Source organism: Perognathus longimembris, chromosome 1 (genome assembly GCF_023159225.1).
Source record: "Perognathus longimembris pacificus isolate PPM17 chromosome 1, ASM2315922v1, whole genome shotgun sequence".
NCBI lineage: Eukaryota > Metazoa > Chordata > Mammalia > Rodentia > Heteromyidae > Perognathus > Perognathus longimembris.
In genome coordinates, this window is record NC_063161.1 from 113,407,150 (window position 1) to 113,419,012 (window position 11,863).

At 42.3% G+C, this 11,863-nt stretch overlaps 1 pseudogene; it reads left to right on the forward strand.

Moving 5' to 3' along the window:
• The first annotated feature begins 1,586 nt into the window (after positions 1 to 1,586).
• LOC125352647 lies at positions 1,587 to 10,275 on the forward strand (annotated as a pseudogene).
• Positions 10,276 to 11,863: the final 1,588 nt, after the last annotated feature.

The window sequence follows — 11,863 nt, forward strand, 5'->3', positions numbered from 1 at the left end:
TACAGATTCTACTCTTCTCCACAATTCCTCGTCACTGAAACTAAACCAAAATCACCACCACCACCCCATACATTTTACTCTATTCTCTTTACTACCTCTAACTATTCCTCCTAACTTACTGCCAGGACCCCCAGGTTCCATTGACTCCTGGTTATTGGATAGAGGGTATCCTTGCTTAATCTGAGTGAATCAAAGGGGTTCATAGAGAAAGCCAGTCCTAAAAGAACTTAATACAAGAACAAGAATTGCACATAGGGTTGTAACAGTAAATAAGTAACTACTTAATACAGGGCCCAGAATCGGTTGTTATATTGAAATTGTATTTTTTAGGAACACCAAATCTAACTTTGTAGACAGGTATACAAGGTATCTGTATACTTATAAGATCTGTGAACTTATAAGATTTACACAACTGTGCTTGGTGAGGGCTGCTTTGGGGCTTAAATGGTGCTCACAGGTGTTTGTAGATTGGAATTCCCAACCCAAATGTGCAGAAGAAACACAAGAAAGATGGCCCACTCAAAACAAGAAGGAAACAGAGTAGTCAATCAAAGACATAGAAGAGAACCCTCAAAATGCTCTACAAAGTCTACTGATAAACATGATAAATGAAAAGTTTGAATCAATACAGCAATCCTTCCATAAAGTAATAGATGATTTCATGGCCTCAATAAATAGAAAGATAAATGAATTTCAAGAGTCAAATGAAAAGATAGCTACCCAGGTAAAAGATTTGAGAGACAGCACTCAAAACCAAATTAATGAAGTAAAGAAGTCCATGCAAGACCTAAGAGATGACATGGAAATCATCAGGAAAGACCAGTCAGAAGGAAAAGAGATTCAGAATCAAGGAGCTAGCCTATAGTCCTGACTAACTGAAGCAGAGGATCGAATCTCAGGATCAGAAGATTCCCTAGCTACTATGGAAAAAGATAAAAAATCAATACAAATCCAGTCCAAGCAACAAAACAGATTGCTACAGGAGATTCAAGACACGATCAGAAAGCCCAATTTAAGGCTAATAGGTATTGAGGAAAACTTGGAGAAAAAAGTTAATGAGGCAGGCAACCTATTTAACAGAATATTAGCTGAGAACTTCCCAAATTTCCAGAAGAATAAGCCTATACAGATACAAGAAGCATTTAAAACTCAAACCCCACCAGACCAGAATAGGACATCCTACCAACACATTGTGATCAAAACAGGATCAGTAGAGTACAAGGAAAGAATCCTTAAAGCTGTTAGGGAGAAGAAAACAATCACATATAAAGGAAAAGCAATCTGAATTACCCCAGACTTCTCGGCAGACACCATGAAAACAAGGAAAGCCTGGAATGAGGTATACCAAACACTAAATAAAAATAACTACCAACCAAGAATACTGGACCTAGCCAAACTCTCATTCATAGCCTAAGGTCAAATAAAACTCTTCCATAGTAAGAAAAAACTGAAACAATATATCAACACCAAACCAGCTTTACAGAAAATCCTCAAATATGTACTATACAGGGAAAATAATCAAGATCCCAATACAGACAGAGAAATGAACCCCAAATAGTAAACATCAGATCAAGAAATGGGAAGACATGCGCACCCGGCGCTTGGCTGCTCCACACCATGGGCACTGGGGAGAGTTCGGAGCCGGTTCCGTTGTCCCAGGGGGCCTCACTCGGAAAGCCTTCCTCAACCTGTCATCTGAGGCCTATGGGAGAGGGAAGATGGTGCACCCACAGTAGGGAAGCATCCCAACTAGTTCCAACTGAATAGCGAGCTGGGAACTCCAGCACCCAATACCCCATCAAGAACTCAGCAAAACCAGCAGCCAGAAGCAGTGGAGAAATGCAGGAAAACAAAAAGGAGCAAAAAAGAAGAGCTGAAAACCTATGAGGAGCCAAAGAATCTATGGGGCACCCTCCACCCACTAGCCGACCCTGGCCTGAATAGGGCCAGGCTGGGAAAGGGGACCTGGCGATCGGCAGACCAACTGCCGGGAGTGCAGAGTCCAGACAGCTGGACTTCATGGACACCAGGGAGAGTGCAGACCAAGACACATGGCGACGGCGGTGACGGGAAGTTCGGGTCCACACCGGGAATGGACATAAGTGGCTGGGGAACCCAGTGGTGCAGAAGAGGTGAGCCGGAGACGACACCATGACCTTTCACCACACCCAAAGGACCAACAGCGGTGCGGGACACACACACAATCCAGGACCAGTGAGTCCCCCATTACCCCCTCCCCCAACAGGAGACCAGCTATCAGAGACCCAAACCCTACAAAGAAGCTAGGTCTCCCTCCCTCCCCCTCCCCACCCCGAGGGAACAAAGAACCCCCAAATCAGGTGGGAAGCTCCCATCAGGCACTGGGAAGTCACAGGAGTTTAGCAGGGGAAGGGCAGAGCAGCCCTAAGGCCGCCCAGGAGCCAGAACTTCCCGAACCTTCCCTGCCCCCTTCCCAACAGGGGTTGTGGGATGGCCGGCAGTGCAAGCCCCAACCGAGGTGCCTGGACCTCGCGGACCTTTACAACTAAAATCACAGGCGCTGGTGAGCAATACCAGCACAACAGGGACACCTGGGCTTGATCACACATACACCCCCTCACAGCAGAGGCACAGTCTGAGAGCGCTAACCTGTGCCTGGACAGTTGATCCCACTGGGCCCCACACATAGGCCCCCCACAGCGGACTCACAGGAGGGCACAAGCACAACCCAACAACCCGGGGCTTGCTCTGGTACGCGTAGCCTGCTCAGGTGGATGGGGTCACAGGGGCAGTGCCCGTGTTAGTGGGCGCACAGTGCACAGGTGGGCTGGGCCCCCAGCGACAGCGCCTGCTCTGGTAGGCGTATCCCGGTCAAGTGGGCGGGGCCATAACAGTAGCACCCGCTCTGGTAGGCGCATCTACACAGGAGGGAAGAGCTATCCATCAGCCCGTGCCCACTCAGTTTGGCGCATTTCGCACAAGTGGGTGAGCCACACCCCAACAACACCAGCCCCGGAGCGTTCCACACAGGAAGATGAACTGCCTGAGAGGTGAGCTCCTCTGACCAAGATACAGAGTGGATAAAAGAGCCAAAGAAGAGGTAAGCCGCCACGCCACGCTGAATTAGCAACCAACAAACCCCCAACAGGGGCACGCGAGGGTCAGCACGCACAGCGGCAGGACACTGTCCCACAGAGAAAGACACAGAACCTACCGGCCCCCAAGTGCAGGGAGAGTAATCACCTCAGCAACAACCGAGAAGGTCACGCTCACCCATTGGGAAGCAAGGTCCAACAGCCAAAGCCAAACCAAGAGCCAGGACACCAGGGCACAAGGCTCCCACTGACGGACCAGCAGGAGCCAGCACAAAAAAGAACCAGGGAAGCTACCCACAGATCTCCAGATGCGCAAATCACAAAGAAATATAACACAGTTCATCAAAGGGCAAGCCAACTCGCCAGCTCCAAAAAGTAGCACGACTGAAGAGGAGATGGAGAATAAAAAAGCAAATGAGGCCATGTTAACAGAAATGATGGAAAGCGTCAGAAACGAAATCAGAAAACAATTCCAGGAGTTTAGAGTGGAAGTCTTGAAGGACATCCAGGAAGCCAAGAAAGAAATGGAAGCAAAAATGAATACAGTGCAAACCTCCGTTAAAGAAGACCTTAACATCCTGAGAAGTGAAATGCATGAAAAAAATTGATTTAAAATACAACTCTTTAAAGGAAGAAATTTCCACAATCAGAGCTGATCTGACAACCATAAATAGCTCTCTGACATTCATAAACTCCGCAATTTAATCCACAGCACAAAGAATTGACCATATGGAATCAAGAATCTCTTGCTTGGACAAGGAAGCAGCCGACAACAACCAGAAAATTACCACACTCCAAGAAACGGAGAAGCTTCAGGGAAGACTTATCCAGGAACTAATGGACAAAGACAAGAGATATAATCTGCGCATAATTGGAATAGAAGAAGGAGCCGAATACCAGAGCAGAGGGCTTCATCATATTTTCAATAAAGTTATTGCAGAAAACGTCCCCAGTCTCACAAGGGACCCCATCCAGGTAACCGAAGCCTATAGGACACCTGGCAGGCCAGACCCCAGAAAAGCCACGCCAAGGCACATAATATTCAAGACTTCAGATCTCAAGAATAAAGAGCAAATTCTGAATGCAGCCAAAATGAAGAAAGAAATTTATTACAAAGGGAAGAGGATCCAAATAACAGCAGACCTCTCCACACAAACCTACCAAGCGAGAAGTGAGTGGAAGAACACAATCCAAGTTCTACAGGCCAACAATATGCAAGCTAAGATTAAATATCCACGGAAATTGGAGTTCAAATTCAAAGAGAAAAGCATATCTTTCCATATCAAAGAGGATCTAAAGGAGTATGTGAATAAAAACGCAGCCCTACAAGGAATGCTAAGAGGGGAATCCCACCCAACAGAGATCGTACAGGACACACAGACAGAAACAGAAACAGAAACAGAAAGAGGAGCTCACTAAAGACAAGGGGAAAAAAAGAGGAAAACACAGCCCAACAAGAAAATGGAAGGAGAAAAAAGCACCCTTATCCTTGATCTCTTTGAATATAAATGGTATAAACTCTCCGATAAAGAGGAGCAGACTGGCAGAATGGATCCACAAACAAATGTTGGCATCTGTTGTCTACAAGAGACCCACCTTACAGAAAGGGACAAAAACAGGCTCTCAATGAAAGAATGGAGCAAGATCTCCCAAGCAAACGGACCTACCAAAATGGCAGGTGTAGCCATCTTGATCTCAGACCAGCTGGATTTTTCATTAAAATCAACTCAAAAAGACAAAGAAGGACACTACATTTTTTTTTTTTTTTGGCCAGTCCTGGGCCTTGGACTCAGGACCTGAGCACTGTCCCTGGCTTCTTCCCACTCAAGGCTAGCACTCTGCCACTTGAGCCACAGCGCCGCTTCTGGCCGTTTTCTGTATATGTGGTGCTGGGGAATCGAACCTAGGGCCTCGTGTATCTGAGGCAGGCACTATTGCCACTAGGCTATATCCCCAGCCCAACACTACATTTTAATACAAGGAAAAATCCAGAATCAAGACATCATGGTGATAAATGTATACTCACCGAACAAAAGAGGCCCGAACGTATGTCAAGCAAATTCTCACAGAATAACAGAACAAGATAGACGCAAACACAATCACAGTGGGAGACCTAAATATCCCACTCTCCCCAAGAGATAGATCCAACACACAAAGGATCAGCAAGGGATCTGAGGAACTAAGTAACACCATATCCCAAATGGATCTGACAGATCTATACAGAATCTTTCACCCTACAGAGACCCAATACACCTTATTCTCAGCAGCCCATGGAACATACTCCAAAATAGACCACGTCATAGCCCACACAAAGAACCTCAGGAAATACAAAAGTATTGACCTCATCCCGTGTATTATATCTGATCAGAGTGGATTAAAGGTAACCCTCAATAACAACGGTTACCACAGCGGCTATACACATTCTTAGAGGCTAAACCCCACACTGTTCTCCAACACATGGGCCACAGACCAAATTAAAGATGAAATCAATGAATTCATAAGCCACAATGACAATGAAAATACATCACAAGGAAATCTATGGGACACAGCTAAGGCAGTACTGAGGGGCAAGATCATTGTCATCAGCACTCACATTAAAAGAATGGAAACAGAGCAGGTGAATAACCTCACGATAAAACTAAAACAACTGGAAAAACAAGAAATGACCGAATCTAAAATGACTAGGAGGAGAGAGATCACAAAGATTAAAGAAGAGATAAATCTGATTGAAAATAGAAAGACCATTCAACAAACAAATATGACTAAAAGCTGGTTCTTTGAGAAAATAAATAAAATTGACAGACCCCTCGCAAGACTTACAAAAAAAGAAGAGAAGAGACTCATATAAGTAAAATCAGGGACTCCACCGGAAAACTTATGAAACAAGTACACACGATATTCAAACAATCATAGGGAACTATTTCCAGAACCTCTATTCAGTAAAAAAAAACAATAATTTTACAGAAATGGATCAATTCTTAGAGAAGTATAAACTGCCCAAACTGAACCAGGAAGAAATAAATCAACTAAATAAACTAATAACTTACAGTGAGATACAGGAGGTAATCAAGAACCTCCCAACAAAGAAAAGCCCAGACCCAGATGGATTCACCAACAAATTCTACAAAACCGTTAGTGAGGAGCTAATACCAACACTCCTCAAACTCTTCCACGAAATAGAAACAGAGGAAGAAATCCCAAACTCATTCTATGAAGCTAATATCATACTCATTCCCAAACCAGGCAAAGTCCCAACAAAAAAAGAGAACTACAGACCAATATCACTAATGAACACAAACGCAAAGCTCCTCAATAAAATATTAGCTAACAGGATCCAGAAACTGATCAAGAAAATTATACATCATGACCAAGTAGGCTTCATCCCACAGTCACAAGGATGTTTCAACATCCATAAATCAATCAACGTAATTCACCACATAAACAGAACTAAAATCAAGAATCACCTTTTTATCTCAGTCGATGCCCAAAAAGCCTTTGACAAAATACAACATCCATACTTATTAAAAGCTTTGGAGAGAACAGGAATAGATGGAACATTCCTCAAAACAATAAAAGCCATATACAACAGACCAACTGCTAACATCATATTAAATGGAGAGAAACTTAAATCATTCCCTATAAACTCAGGAACAAGACAAGGATGCCCACTCTCCCCACTTCTTTTCAACATAGTGCTAGAATCCCTAGCCATAGCAATAAGGGAAGAGGAGGACATCAAAGGGATCCACATCGGCAAGGAAGAAATAAAGCTATCCCTATTTGCAGGTGTCATGATCTTATATCTGAAGGACCCAAAAAACTCAGTCCCCAAACTCCTACACCTAATAAACAATTTTGGCATACTAGCAGGATACAAAATCAATCCAAAAAAGTCAGCAGCTTTTCTCTACACCAGCAATATACAAACAGAAAAGGAAATTATGGAAATAATTCCATTTACAGTAGCCCAAAAAAAGAATAAAGTACCTAGGGATCAACTTAACCAAGGACGTCACGGATCTATTTAATGAAAACTATAAAAATCTAATAAGGGAAATCAAAGAAGACACAAGGAGATGGAAAGACCTCCCATGCTCATGGGTAGGCAGAATCAATATAGTGAAAATGGCCATATTGCCCAAATTGTTATGCAAACTCAATGCAATCCCTATCAAAATCCCAGTCACATTCTTCACTGAAATAGAGAAAGCAATCCATAAATTCATATGGAACATCAAAAGACCTAGAATAACCAAAGCAATTCTAGGCAAAAAAAGCAATGCAGGAGGTATCACAATATCAGACTTCAAGCTCTACTACAGGGCCATCATAACAAAACAGCCTGGTATTGGTATAAAAACAGATTGGAAGACCAATGGATTAGAATTGAAGATACAGAAATAAAACTGCACTCTTACAACCAGCTGATATTTGACAAAGGAGCTAAAGACATACAATGGAATAAACATACCCTCTTCAACTACTGGTGCTGGGAGAACTGGGCAGCTGTATGCAGAAAACTCAAAGTAGACCCAATCCTATCACCATGCACCAAGATCAACTCAAAATGGATCAAGGACCTCAATATCAGACCTGAATCCTAGAAACTACTGAAGGACAGAGTAGGAAAGATGCTAGAACTTACAGGCACAGGAAGGAACTTCCTGAATATAGTCCCAGGGGCACAACAAATAGGGGAGAGACTCGACAAATGGTACTACTACAAATTAAAAAGTTTCTGTACAGCTAAGGATATAGCCACCAAAACAGAAAGACAGACAACCATATGGTAAAGGATCTTTACCGGCACAGGAAAAGACAAAGCCCTAATATCTGTCATCTACAGAGAACTCAAAAAACTAAGCCCCTCCAAGCCTAATAAACCAATTAGGAAATGGGAAAAGGAGCTAAAGAGAGACTTCACAAGAGAAGAAATAAAAATGGGAAAGAAACACATGAGGAAATGTTCAACATCCCTGGTAGTAAAGGAAATGCAAATAAAAACAACCCTGAGATACACCTCACTCCAGTTAGAATGGTCTACACTCTGAACTCAGGCAGCAACAAATGCTGGAGTGGGTGCGGGGAAAGAGGAACCCTTCTCCATTGTTGGTGGGAATGCAAATTAGTACAACCACTTTGGAGAACAGTAAGGAGGTTTCTCAAAAGCTCAATAAAGACCTACCCTCTGACCCAGCCATACCACGCCTAGGCATCTATACTAAACAGCAAACCTCAAGATATCAAAAAGTCATTTGTACTTCCATGTTTATCGCAGCACAATTCACAATAGCCAAAATATGGAAACAACCCACATGCCCCTCCACAGATGAATGGATCCAAAAAATATGGTACCTCTACACAATGGAATACTACATAGCGATTAGGAATGGTGAAATATTGTTATTCGCAGGGAAATGGACAGAACTCGAACAAATAATGTTGAACGAGACAAGGCTAGAACACAGAAAACAAAGGGGCATGATCTCCCTGGTATATGACTGTTAAGAAAGGGAGACAGAGACAATAGAGACCAGGTCTGTGAAACCAAAAACTGCTTGTCAAATGGTATTTCCCACAGGATTGGGGCAGTGACCCAACAGTATGTAACTAAAACCAAACAACTACTCAACATATAAAGGTCAAAAATCAACCTCTCAGTGGAATACAATAGCTCAAAAGCTATGTATGTATGTTCATATAAGTCTGCTGTCGACATATTGTCTAATATCGACATTAGCCCTATGCCAATTTTCTTGGGCTTGGCCACGTAGCTACTGTATATGTCCTTGATACATTGTATATTGTATATATGTCTACCTGACCTGGAGAAGGGAAAGAAAAACAGGGCATAAGATATCACAAGATATGTACACACTGCCCTACTATGTAACTGTACCCTTTTTGCACAACACCTTGTCAAAAAAAATTTTGTTCTATTAATAAATAAATTTAATTAAATTAAAAGAAAAACAGGCCTATGATAGTGATATTTATTGAAGGCCAATGATGCACAAGAACTACAGAACCCCAAACCACAAGTCTTGGAGGTATTCAAGATGGTTTGTGATCGTGGTGACAACCATTCCTCCTGTCTCTCTGAAGATCTGAAGACATTAGTTCACTAAGGCTGCCATAACAAAATACCACAAATTTGGTGACTCAAACAGTTTTTGCAAAATGAAAAGTTTAAGAGATCAGTTGTATAATGATGTGAATAGAGTCCACACTACTGAACAGTAATTATACTTGAAATGACTAGGAAGTTGGGAGGCAACAGATCACTAAATTTGAGCCCAAATATACTACATAGAGACTTTATTTCAACCTTTTCTCTGCCAATGGTTAAGATTGGACTGGAGATGTAGTTCAGTGGTAGATTTAGCACATGTGAGTCCCTAGGTCTCAATCCCCAGTACCAGCGGGGAAAATACTAAGGTAAAATGGTAAATTTAATGTTACCTGTTTGTTACCACAATGGAAAATAAAATGAGACTTGGAGAATAATGTCATGTTGTGGTAGCTGCCTATAATCCCAGATTTTCAAGTTTTGTTTTTGCCAGTCCTGGGGCTTGGGACTCAGGGCCAGAGCACTGTCCCCTGGCTTCTTTTTTCTCTAGGCTAGCATACTACCTCTTGAGCCACAGCACCCCTTCTGGCTTTTTCTGTTTATGTGTACTGAGGAATGGAATCCAAGGCTTCATGCATGCTAGGCAAGCACTCTGCCACTAAGACACATTCCCCCCCTTTCCTCAGCTGCAGCCAAGGTGCTCCGTTCTTCCGAGGAAGCTAAGGCCGCGTTGGAGTGAGGCCCTCACTTCCTCAGGCAACTAGCACCACACCTGGCAGTCCGAGCCTTGGCTTCTGTCTCCGAACTCGCCTGTATCTACTCAGCCCTCATCCTGCACGAAGAGGTCACCATAATGGAGGATAAGATTAACACCCTCATCAAAGCAGCCGGGGTGAATGTGGAGCCTTTCTGGCCGGGCTGTTCACAAAGGCCCTGGCCACTGTCAATATCGGAAGCCTCATCTGCAATGTAGGGGCTGGTGGTCCCGACCCCGCTGCCAGAGCTGCTCCAGCCAGAGGTCCTGCTACAGCCGCTGCTGTTGCTGCCCCAGCTGTGGATAAGAAAGTGGAGGCAAAGAAGGAAGAATCAGAGGAGTCTGACAACGACATGGACTTTGGTCTTTTTGACTAAACCTCTCTGCAACTTAACTCAATAAAAGCTGTACTCTACTGCTGTTATGGCAAAAAAAAAAAAAAAGACACATTCCCAGCCCCTCAAATTTATTTTTGAATGATAAATTTTCATTTTTTGTAAGCTAAGGATGATTATTATTGCCTCTTACATAACTGGATTGGATAACTGGAGAATTTATCTAATTCAACTTTCCTTAGAAAGTGGGGGTGATGGAGCCTGTGTTCCAGAGGGCTCTGGGGTGCTAAATACTAGGGGTGGTATTCACATTTGCAAAGAAAATAAAAAGTGCTATGGGCTAAAAAAAAAAAAAAAGAAAAAGAAAAAAAAAAGAAAAAGAAAAAGAAATGGGAAGACACAGCTTTTATCAAGATAGTGATAATGAAAGGAACAAACAATCATCTCTCAATCCTAACTCTCAACATTAATGGACTTAATTCTCCAATCAAACGACAAAGGCTCATAAGTTGGATCAAAAATCAAGATCCATCTTTCTGCCTCCAAGAGACACATCTATCCAGCAAAAGTAAACATCTTCTAAAGTGAAAGGCTGGCATAAAATCTAGCAAGCAAATGGCCCCTATAAGCAGGCTCGAGTTGCAAACATAGTATCAGACAAAATTGACTTCAAATTAAAAAAGGTAAGAAGAGACAAAGAAGGTTAGTACATACTAGTAAAGGGATCTCTCCTACAGGAAGATATAACCATCCTAAATATCTACACACCAAATGCAGGAGCACCCAACTTCATCAAACAAACACTACTGACTCTAAAAACACTCATAGACCCAAACGCATTGATAGTTAGGGACTTTAACACTCCACTATTACCTCTGGACAAATCAACACACCAAAAAACTGAACAAAGAAATCACAGAACTAAATAATTGCATAGACCAACTAGACTTAACCGACATCTACAGAATATTTCACTCAGCAACAACAGAATGCACATTCTTCTCCGCAGCACATGGAACATTCTCCAAAATAGATCACATCTTAGGGCACAAAGAAAATCTGTACAAATTCAGAAGTATCAAAACCATTCCCTACATTCTCTCAGACCACAATGGAATAAAATTAGAGCTCAACTCAAACAGCCACCACAGAAAATCCTACAATTCATGGAGAATAAACAACATATTGCTGAACCATCAGTGAGTCATTGAAGAAATTAAAATGGAAATTCAGATGTTTATGGAATTCAACCAAGATGAGGACACAAAGTACCAGCTCCTTTGGGACACAGCAAAGGCAGTACTCAGAGGAAAATTTATATCTCTGAGTGCATACACCAACAAATTGGAGAAACAGCAACTCAATAATTTAAGGAAGCACCTTAATTACCTTGAAAAAGAACAAAAAGCCAAACCCCAAGTCAATAGACGGAAGCAAATAACTAAAATTAAATCAGAATTAAATCAATTAGAGAAAAAAAACACAGTGAAAGAATCAACAAAACAAAGACTTTGTTCTTTGAAAAAATCAACAAGATATTCAGACCCCTGGCAAACCTGACCAAAAAACGAAGGCAGCACACAAATAAACAAGATAAGAGATGAAACAGGCAACATCACCACAGAAATAA